The following is an 11,337-nucleotide window of genomic DNA, read 5'->3' as shown; positions in this document are numbered from 1 at the left end:
TGCTCTCTTGGAGCCCACAGCTGCAATCCTACAATTTGGCTTGTTTCATTCCCTTGGGATTCTGACCTCCCCCAGCTCAACCTTGCTGTGTCTGAGATCACCTCCCCAGACTCACACACCCAAATAGTTCTTTCTCCTTTGTAAGTATGAGGAGAGAGCAGCTCTCCTTGTCAGCTCCTTGATCACTTTGCTGAGGAATTTTTCAACAATGCACTTGAGAAACCACTTGATTGTTTGTGTCTTGCTGGGATGAGCAGATGTTGGGGTGGGAAAAGGAGGAGAGGGGCTGTAAGTACAAGGCTTCTTCCAGCTGGCTGATTCCTGCTGCTCTCCCACACAAAGGGCAAACAGCACTGCCACCCCCCAGCCTGACCTTCCTGAAGGGCTTGGGTCATCCATTGCTGCAGTCCCATGGTGTGAATATCTTAGCTCATCTCTGTGATGCAATGAGGCAACAGACATAAAATCCACAAGTGAGAGCACCTCCCACACCATGCTGTCCTCTCAAAAATTCTTCATTTGTCTGTTAAAATCCTTTAAACAGTAATTAAATAAGATCCCTGGGGTATATCTTCCCCAATCCCCTTGATCACTGGTTAAAAATGCCTCAGATGCACTGTTTAATGCAGTTTGTACCTGGCAGGTGTGAACAGAGCCATTATATTGTCACATTCAATCCTCTGAGGCCATTCATGCAGCACAACATGAGCCATAGTGTCAGGGGTTCAGTCATGTACAGGGGATGGAGCACAGGAAAATGAAGGTGAAAAATCATTTTGGGGAAAGCTGAGCTGAAACACTGCACAGGTCCAGACAGCAATCTGCAGAAATGCAGGTGAGGTGATCACTCAGGTTAGAGACCCAGCTGAGATATTATTTCAGCAATCTGGACTGTTTTGCAGACAAGGTATTTTTACCTCACCATAATTAAAAGACACCTGAGCAATCCCTGGAAAACTTCTAGCACTGTAGTTGGTTCCCCCTCCTGCTGACAAAACAAGTACAAACTGAATTATCTCAGCTGTGCAATGAGAACAGGAGTTATGGAGCTATCCTGAAGGGAAACATCCCTCAGTGTTTAACCAGAGGGAACAGAACCATGTGAAAGCTAAGAAATAATCTACTTGGTAATTACAATTAATAGCATTTACCTCTTACTGGGAGCTTTACATTTCTTAAATATTTTCCAAACATTAATTAATTACTAAGGCAGGGGAGGAAATGTTGTTGCATTATGTAGAAAAATAAGTATGCTGTGATAAATTAATTCTTGTGTAAGTATCACTGTTCCTTGAGCCCTTCTATATGTATAACCAAGGGGTACACGTGGGTTTAGCTAATTCTCTGCTGTAGGGGCAGACAACCCTTTTGGATTTTTTTTTGGTCCACTTACTTCCAGCCTAAGCTGCCAAAGTTGCCAAATATTGATTGTTCTGCAATAAGAAGAACAAACCAAACTTGTTTTTAATGTAGACTTGGACAAATACAGAGTTCCAGACACCTACATTCTAAATTTCCCAGAGTTTAAAATACTATAATAGCCAAAAAAATTTCCCCAGGTTTCCAAAACAATGAGACAACACAGAGCTCTTGCCACCTCAACAGGCCATTCCACAAACCAAGGACACAATTTGCACTGCATGATCACCACTTCCAAAAGCAGGAACCTTAAACTTAAATATTTTTTCTAACTATCCAAACAAATGTTTTGAAATTAATAAAGGCTGAGAATCCTAGAAATAACTAGAAATACTAAAAGCCATACTACTACTTTTCATCAAACTACCAGTGTACTGACAGTGTAGCAGAAAGAGGAAATTTACTTGCCTGATCAGAAGATTTCCAAGTGAAAACTTCATGAAACACTGCTTGTTTCAGGCAAAAAAATTATCCATTCTCACAGAAACAGCCTAAAGAGAACAACTTTTCTTTTTCTCCATCATTATTAAACATACTTCTAATACTTTGGCACTCATAACTCCTCCAAACACTTCTCACGACTTTTCAAAGTTTTCTTTTTCATCTTTGCATGGATTAGCTCAATTCACTTCTTGTAAGGAGTTCTATTTCCTTGGGAAACTGCTATTAAATCTTCTCAGAATCATCTTCCTTGGATAAGTCTGTTACAATTCTTATAACCTCAATGAGGCACATGACATAACTGAGACAAAAAATTTGAAGCCGATTGCAGAACTCAATCTTCCAGGTTCCAACAGAGCTCATCTAAATCCAGGCAGCACTTCAATAGTTTCTATAATGGAATTAAATTGTGATACTGAAAATAGCAAGGAGGAGCTCTTCCACCCAGAGCTCCTCACCACAGACTTCTCAACAAGGTGGAAGCTCTAAAAACAAGATGCAATTAGTGTTTTGCTTCTTCTCAGTGTCTGAACCCCATGGTGATGGATACTTCATAAATACACAGAAGCAGCAACACTCAGTATCCCTCTTCCACCAGTCTTCATCTCTGCACTCAAGAATACTTTGAAAAAAATTGTTTCCAAGCTTAATATGAGGGAGAGTATGGTTTACTTTTGTAACTGTCATTTTACTATAAATGCTGACCTTGAAAATACAATTAAAAATCCAATACTTGATCTCATCAGATTTCATCCTGCTTGACAATCTGAAGCAAATTAAACTTTAACTTTCATTCAAAGACAGAAGGAGAATTGGTGAAATTTAAGGAAGGCACTTGAGAGGAGGACAGTGGTGTCTGACTCATACTTTTAAGGCTTTTATGTGCTAAGCATTCAAATGCCCTATTTCGTATAGAGTTGTTCAGGTCTGAATTCTAATTTTTCCCTTTTTTTAATTTAATAATAAAAAAGTTTGATAAAACTGACAAGCAATGGCTACATCTGCTCCATTTAAACCAAGGAGGCAAATTAGGATATTAGAAACTCCTTCTTTATTTCCCTGACTCACCAGGTCCTTCAGAAAGTTAAAGAAAACACACGGACCAATTTTTCATAGGCTCTCAAACACAAAGATTAAGTGAAAATTAGACAAACTGAGCCTACTACTTCTATTCTACCTAGTACAAAATCTCTTTACACATGATCCAACAATAGAAAATGGCACTTTGAGTTGTATCACAAAGGAAAATCTAGTAAAATCCCTTTCAATATCTTGTCAAAATCAGCATGCTTTGTGACTAGACGACTGTCAGGGTGATCTATAGCCCCCAGACAGCACTGTAATATAAACTAAATTGCCTGAGTCACACGCAATGATAGAGTCATTCTACAGGAAATTGGAAATCAATTCTTGTCATCACTGTACATAACTCCTTTATCAGAGTTCCAGTTGGCCAGTGTAATGCAAGGGAAGGAGCTGGGAACTGACAATCACGGCAACTTGAACAGTCTGCACACATATTGAAGCACAGAAGCTCTGTTTCTGGAGTAGCACTTTTCATAGGGAATGTGACAGATGAGAGCAGGCTGACTGGAAAATATCAAAGGTGTGCTGCATCCTGTTCCATGGGGAGGATGTATGTAGCTTGGGTTTGGGCCTGAAAATTGGGGCCAGTATTCTTTGTGCAATGATTCCTGGCAGAATAGAGGCACAATCTTTTGCTAAATCTCACACTGGAAGTCTTTCAGACTGGCACTGGGAGATTCCTTCATAATCATCATCCAGGTGCTGCAGAAACCAAAGCACCAATATCAGCATTGACATGCTCAGAAGTTTGTCTCTCTGCAACACTTGTGTCAGACTCAGTTGTTGGAATCAAGTGATTAAATCAGTTTTTGTTACCAAGTAGATTTTTAAGCTATGGGAAGAAGCAATAGTTTGATTCTAAAAGTTAAAAGAAAATGAAGAGTCTAATACAATGTTATTCTTACAGCATGCAATCACCCTTTGAGCGATGTTTTTCAGCGTAGATGCTCCACTATGCCTCATTTTACCTGGACTCACCAGCTAAATTCATTAAAATTAAGTACAAAATACGTCTTTTAAAAAAAGGCAACAAAGACAATTCTCCGTGAAACAAAGAACATTCTCTATTTGCACTTCTTGTACAAAAGCCAACTCATTGAGCTCCCACACACCTAGAAGGAAGCCATAGCCATTTCTATACACAAGTTCACTTTCAACTACTTAATACAGCTGGATGCAGGAACATGATCAACTCATGCAGTGTCCAGCACATCATGTTCCTTATTTTAATGCAGAAGTCCTAACCTAAATAAGGACTCCTTCCAAAATACAAAATCCCAGAATTATCTGGGATATTAAAGATTAAATAGTTTCAAGTCCCTGCCATGGGCAGTGACATCTTCCACTATCCCAGGGTGCTCCAAGCTCCATCCAGCCTGGCCTTGGGCACTTCCAGGGATCCAGGGGCAGCCCCAGCTGCTCTGGGCACCCTGTGCCAGGGCCTCACAGGGAAGGATTTCTTCCTGATATCTCAATCTAAACCTTCAGGTAACTGGAAGGCTGCAATTAGGTCATCCTGAAACCTTGGCTGAACAATCTCTGCGTTTCCTTATAGGAGAACTTCTCCAGCCCTCTAGTCAACTTGGTGGCCTCCTCTGGACTTGCTGCAGCAGGTCCATGTCCTTCCTGTGCTGGGGACTCCAGAGCTGGTGTCAAATATAGTTAATACAAATTATTCTGCTTAAGTGTCACAAACTTTGCTTCCCTATTCTCTGGCCTGTTTGGGAGAAGGTGTTGTGGTTTCTCTACATAACAAAAATTTATTATGAGACTAACATTGAGGATTCCTCTTCATAAATCCTAAAAAGCAGGGACCATGAAGCAAACAAGCCAACACCAGCAGCAAAAGACCCCCATGCACCACACTAACCTGCAAAGGGGCTGAGCATGCCCTGACAGCTCTGCTCCAACACTGTGACAATGTCTGGCACTAGTCAGGCAAATGGAGAGCCAACGAGATATCAGAAAACAGCTGAGGAGTTAAATGCTATCATCTTGGATTAATTAGATTAATTTAGCTTACATCAGCCACTGATCTTTTCATCCTAAGTATGATACTGTTTATATTCTCGAAAGTAGGCCTGGACAAAGAACTCATTCATAATCTACTTTTGAAGCATATGAATATCTTTCAGCTTGTCTGCCTCACTATTCAGAAATATGGTCTTTCCACATTTGTGTTTTGTTTTTCAAGTAGTTGAGAAATGAATGCACATTCTGTGGTGGGATAATTGCAAGATTTAAATAATTTGTGATGAAAAATGCACCTTCTTTTTCTTGAAAAGCAAGCTGAAATCCACAATATTCCAGAAAGATGGCCACTTTCATTGACAAAGTCTTACTTGCTTTTAATTACACTATCCCCCCTTAATGATAGGTCATTATTCACTAACCTATTACAAAATTAATCTGGTAGATAGAAATTTAGTCAGGTGTTTGTTTAACATCATTACCCAGTTTTGAGTCCATGAATCAAAGGAAATGGGGTTTTAATTAAGGCCTGCAGAATAAGGAGGGCATGAAAGCAGAACATTTAATTTGCAGAGCATAGTTGCACAATGTGTATTCCTTTGTGGCAAAACCAGCACAAGAAGTTCCTGCTCCACTCCACCTCTCCCTTCTTGCCCTCATTAAAATGCTGCAGTTTTCTGCACTTTCCCTCAGTTGTACCAATATAACTGCATGCTGTGATAAATGTTCATCTCGGAAACATCTGGAATATCATTCACTACCCCTGCAACAGCATTGGTATTCTTTTATTTGCTTCCAGTACAGCTCCATAAACACCACACTGTGAAAGCAGCAAATGCTGACCTGGGAAGTGATTTGATCTGCACAAAACTCAACTCAAGGATCAGTGTCCATCATGTACCATTGAATAATACTGTCCTGGTTTGTTCTGGGCTGGCACATGGGCCCAACAAATCAATCCAATATCATCAGCTTGTTCTTGAACAGCATTGTATGAGCACTACTTCCCAAAAGTTCACACTTAATTACACTGGGCCAAGATTAAAGCCCACCCAAGTCCATTACCAGGGTGACACTCATAGGTTAAGACATGTGGGTTTTCTGGTGGCTCACAATTTCTTTTGACAGTCTGAGTTTGAAAATCCCAACAAAGATTTCAGCCACCACAGAAAGATGTGCAGTGTTAATGTCACTGAGGAAAAGTGGCCAGCTCAAACCAGAGATTTTGCAGCAGCAGATGTGACATTCTTGACCTGGGCTCTTACACACATAGCTACCAAAAAGCACCAAGATTAAAGAATTGGTAAGTGGTGACAAAAACAAATGGATTCTAGAAAAGCTGCAGAAATCCATAGAGAATGAAAAGTTCTCTGCCAACAGCTCCTGTCAGGCAGCAGTTGCAGAGCTTTAACCATCTTGCAACAAGTGAAAGGCAGAAGCACATTGCCTCACAGGTTGCACTATGCAGACAGAATGTACGAAGTGATCCAAAAAGCATCAGAGTTTTAGAAACAGCTCAAGCAAAAGAGGGTTATTGCTTACAGAAAACTAACTGAAAAAGAATCTCATGCTTCTGATTATCTTCATTACTGGATTCGACCCACACCCCTCCTTTCCCTCTCCAAACCAAGGTTTAACTTGCAGCATCAGTTAAAGAATCCAGGAGTGAACTATACCTAACCAAATTTTGCAAGTCGTGAATCCTCTCTACAGCTGTCTCCATAACCATGGGAAAATACTTTATTGCTGCAATAATCCCCTTTAAAGGAAATTACTAAAGTGAATAGGCATGATTGAACAGTAACCAGTCTCCGTTTTGTTTCTGTCCTTAATTTAGACACTTTGTTAACTGCTAGTTATTGCTGAAGCACTGTGAATTTTGCTTGGTAAGTCATTTTAAAGACTGTTTCTCCATATCTTAAAAGGTCTGAAACAGAGGTTAGAAAAACCAATAAACTTAAAAGTATGGGAAGTACAGTCACAGAGAAACCTTTTATCAATGCACAGCATTACAGTGAGACACATCCCAACATGAAAAAGTAATTTGCATGTTTACTGATGCATTGTGGATATTTGTTCAAAGCCTTTAACATAAGCTGTTAGTTACACAGCCCTGATTCATTTAAGTTCTCAAAGTTTTAATTAGTTCTGAGAAAATGTTTTATGTAGAAGTCACAAGCAGCAACTTCCCCTCTTTCTTCCTGTGATTCAAACCCTCATGGCAAAAGTCCTGCCTATAAGACTTGGGCCAAGAACACACCAAACAGAAAGATGCAGCACTGGCTGTTGTTCAGCACCCTGCAGTTTTTAGCACCCAAAGTACTTTACAAAGACAACACACTCATTCATATTTTGTGGATTAACCCGATCTGCAGAGAAATAAAGTCATTTCTTATGGACCAATAGCCATGGAAACAACCAGGAAAAAAAAAAGCAGGAAAAAAAATAAAACCAGCAGCAAATGTTTTCCAACTGTCAGAAGAGCATGGCTGTGCCAGTGTGGAGGCCAGCAAGATGAGCAGGTGAGCCTGCAAGGGCCCTCTGCAAACCTGTGCCTGCATTTCCAAGAGCACACATGGCTGCCAGGTGGGACCAGAACAGCTCACATTGACCCACACATCAGCACTGACACTGGGCACAGGGAGCTCACTGCTCTGCTCAGCACTGACACTGGGCACAGGGCATTCACTGCCCTGCTCAGCACTGATACTGGGCACAGGGCATTCACTGCCCTGGTCAGCACTGACACTGGGCACAGCGAGCTCCCTGCCCTGCTCAGCTCTGACACTGGGCACAGGGCATTCATTCACTACTGTCACCTGCAATCCAGCCACCCACTCCCCACACAGCACTGGTTCAGTGTCCCAGCCCAGGGGGTGACTGAGGCACACCCAGCTGGATGGAACTGAACAATTTTCTCCGTAGTTCTACAGTAATCATGGCTTTACCTGCCCTTTTTCTGCCATCCCATTGCCTTCATTCCAGTGGCACTCTAAGGATGATGCTGAAAGCTGACTTCAGCCTGTGTGATTTTGATGTCTTAAGTTTTAGCTTTATATTTTTCAGATTCTGTGCTGCTTTAGGATGTACCTCTGAGCTTCATATTAAGTGTCAGCAAGATCTCTTCACGGGGTGAAAGAGACAAACTCTTCAAAACAATCCTTTTCCAGCTTGTCCAAGGACAGCAGTTACAAGCTCCAGGCCCAAAAAGTATAAACAACAGTGAATTTAAGAGAGGAAACCAAGGAGGATAGAACTTCATAACCTAAAGCTATAATTGGACAATTAACGCCAATATGCAAATGGAGCAGGACTTACAAAAGTGTGAGACCTCGTGACCAGTTGTCCATTTTGTGACCATCTTGGTTCACCTGGGGTGCAGCCCTGCCTGGGCTCCTGTGCTGCCCGAGGTGGATCCATTCAGGCCTTTTAATAAATCCCTACTTTAACTCTGTCTAGCCTCTGTTCTAGGTCAGCCTTCTCAAGGCATCAATCTGATGAGATCACACACTTTTCTTTTAGCATGTTAATTCTTATTCTCTTCTTTTACAAAATTTAGCCATTGGAGTGCATTCTTGTGGCAATCCAAAAAGTGACTTTTCTGAAAGTTGCACCTACCACATGCATTAAGTAGAACGAACCACTCTCAAACTTTTAGAAGCTCAACAAGTGTATTTTTGTACCTATGCTTTTAGAATCTTCTACAGGATCTTTGACTTTTGAGTAATATCTAATTCTTTTTTCTCCATTTGCTTTTGGATTGCCACTTTTCACTTCCATATCCTATTTAGGACTAGAAGAGCAGAAGGGAGAAAAATGGTTCATGTCTTGCTGTCTGTAGCTTGGCAAGCAGGAAACACAGGATCATTTGGCAAAAAATGGCAATTCTGTGAGGATTTCATTTCTGCATCAAAACAACCAATATCGTGTAAATCTGAATAACTAAGCATCCACAACTTCAGATGCTTCTCAAAGCTAAAATACACTTCTGTGTTCCATCATAACTGTTAGAGATATCTATTGTAAAAATTCATACGTTTTCATAGCTTGGATACATAATGATGCTAGAAAGCTCTGAACAGAGGAAGAGCATAACCCATGGGAGTCAGAAAAAGTGAATTAAAGGCTTATTTAATAAGTGTCTTTAAAGCTTCATTTGTCTGAAAATGTGTATCATGTCAGGCACAGAAGCAATCATTTATAAACCACTTGCAAGTAGCTGCATCACTCAATGTACCTGTGAGCTCAGCACACAGGGTCAAGGCAGAATTCCACCTTCACCCTCCCTTTTCCCACCCCAATGTGAAGTTCCTTCAGTTTTTCCTGGGTCTGTCCCACCATGTCTTATTGCCTGTTACTATCAGCTGACAAATCTGTGCCCTCTCAGTGCCATTCTATCTCTATGTTTTCAGTAAGCCAAGCAACCAAAATAGTGAAAGTCCTAAATCAAAGTGAAAGAAAGAGAAAGGATGATAGACTTCACCAGTTAGAAAGAAAAGCAGAGCAAACTGCATGTGATGCTTCTTTGTTACCACAGCACACCCAACATTTCACACAACTGATGGAAACCTACCTGAAGGAAACTCCTTTTGTCCAAGCTCTGAACTCACCACCACTGGTGACATATCACTCTTGACAGCAAGGTCACCCCTGAGCTGGGGGGTAAGCACTCAAACATCAAGCAGCTAAACACTAAAACATTACCCCTTGTCAGGCTTTCTGATGTCTTAACTGATGTCACAGTGGCACTGTATCTCAAATAAGAGAAAAAACTCATTCTGTAGTTAAACTACAAACTCCTTAAAATCTGAGCACTACTTGAGCCTTCACAGTCAGCTGTGGTTGAGATACTTTAAACAAGCACTGGCTGCTCACAGATTAACCCCTAAACACAGTTAAAGGAATTCAGTAGGGATGCAAAGAGCTGAGCTGGAAAATTTAAGTTACCGCTGAGTTACCCAAGTACACAGAGTCTGCAATATCCTTAATTACCTACATCCCTCTATCATTGCTCTGCCCTTAAGAATCACACCCAAAAAAGGAAACATGGTAAAAAAACCATGTCACTGGGCCTCTTCTGCCTCTATATATCAAGTGAAATCAATCATTTAAGACTTAGCTCTGCTTATGCAGCTCTTCACATTGCTCTGCTAAAAGCAATATGATGACAATTACTGAATGCCATTGCAGGACTTACAAACTACTGAAGAAAACACAATTTACTACAATGTCATGACCTATGGTGGTGGCTAAACCATTCACATTTACCAACCAGGACCACACAGATGATCAATTGTTAAAGTCTGGCTGAGGGGTTGCTTGCTAAGCTGCTCTAACTCAGGATTTTAGGAATAAATGCTGAGAGTTCCCCCTGAACAAAGATCAGGAGGTTGGTGTTTCTCATTGTTTTGGATGTTTATGATTTTCAAGCCTCAGTAGGAGCTGCATTGCACTATGATGCTCCAAAAAAAAGGTATCATGTATATTTTTAATGCTTCTACCCATGCTCTTTGACAGCATGTGCTACATCTCATCACTGTACCATGACCATATCCTGATAGTTATTTGCCTCTGTGGTATTCAATATGTGACTTGGGTACATCACACTGAGGCTTGCAGAGGCAAAAGGAAGAGTAACAAACAATTTTACAGGACACTTTCCCTCTCCTTATACTGGAGAAGATTGTACGTGTGGCAATCCTTAAAATCAGAGGGTTTTTTGGGAAAGTAGCAAAAGGCAGGCCTCAGAGACAGCAGAACTGCAATTAGAGCTAAGCAGTAGTCATAAGGTTTGTCAACAGAAAAGTTATATGAGAAGTAGAAAGCAAGGACAAATAGAACAATGGTCTGTATACTAACGCTCATCTAGAATAACTCCTTAAGCTACAGAAAAGTATACCTAGGGAAATATTAGGAAGTTCTAAGCTTAATAATGGAGCTTGGTGCATTGTGTTTGAAGGCTCACAAGCAGATATTGTATTTGAAATAAGCGAGCATTGTTTAACCAAAGGTATGTGTGCTTACAGTGGTTGGATAGAACTGCTGTCAATGTGCTTTTGCTTTGTGTGATTGGTCAAAAAACTTTTAAAGTGAGTTGTAACATTGAGTTCTTGGTCTGCTGCCTGGGATGTGAGCTGCTGGCATCTTCCCATTGTCATAACCATGGAATGAGACTGATGCTGGAAAATCAAACAGCTCAAGGCACGTTTCCAACAGTCCTGTCCTGTTGGTGATTTGTACATAGCCCCCCTGGCCAGCACTGGAATGTGTACAGACAGCAGTGTAAGGTTCAGAGGATCCCAATTCCCCCTAAGAGCTGATGCTGCAGCTTTCTCTTGGAGCAGGAAGCAGTTTTCTTTGCCCATCACTGCAAGTCCTGGCCAGGAGTGCCCAGTGGCAGATCCCCGCGGGCCGGCCCTG

Source organism: Geospiza fortis, unplaced genomic scaffold, assembly GCF_000277835.1.
Source record: "Geospiza fortis unplaced genomic scaffold, GeoFor_1.0 scaffold59, whole genome shotgun sequence".
Taxonomy (NCBI): domain Eukaryota; kingdom Metazoa; phylum Chordata; class Aves; order Passeriformes; family Thraupidae; genus Geospiza; species Geospiza fortis.
The sequence above is the reverse complement of the archived record's forward strand: the minus strand, read 5'-3'. Positions refer to the sequence as shown.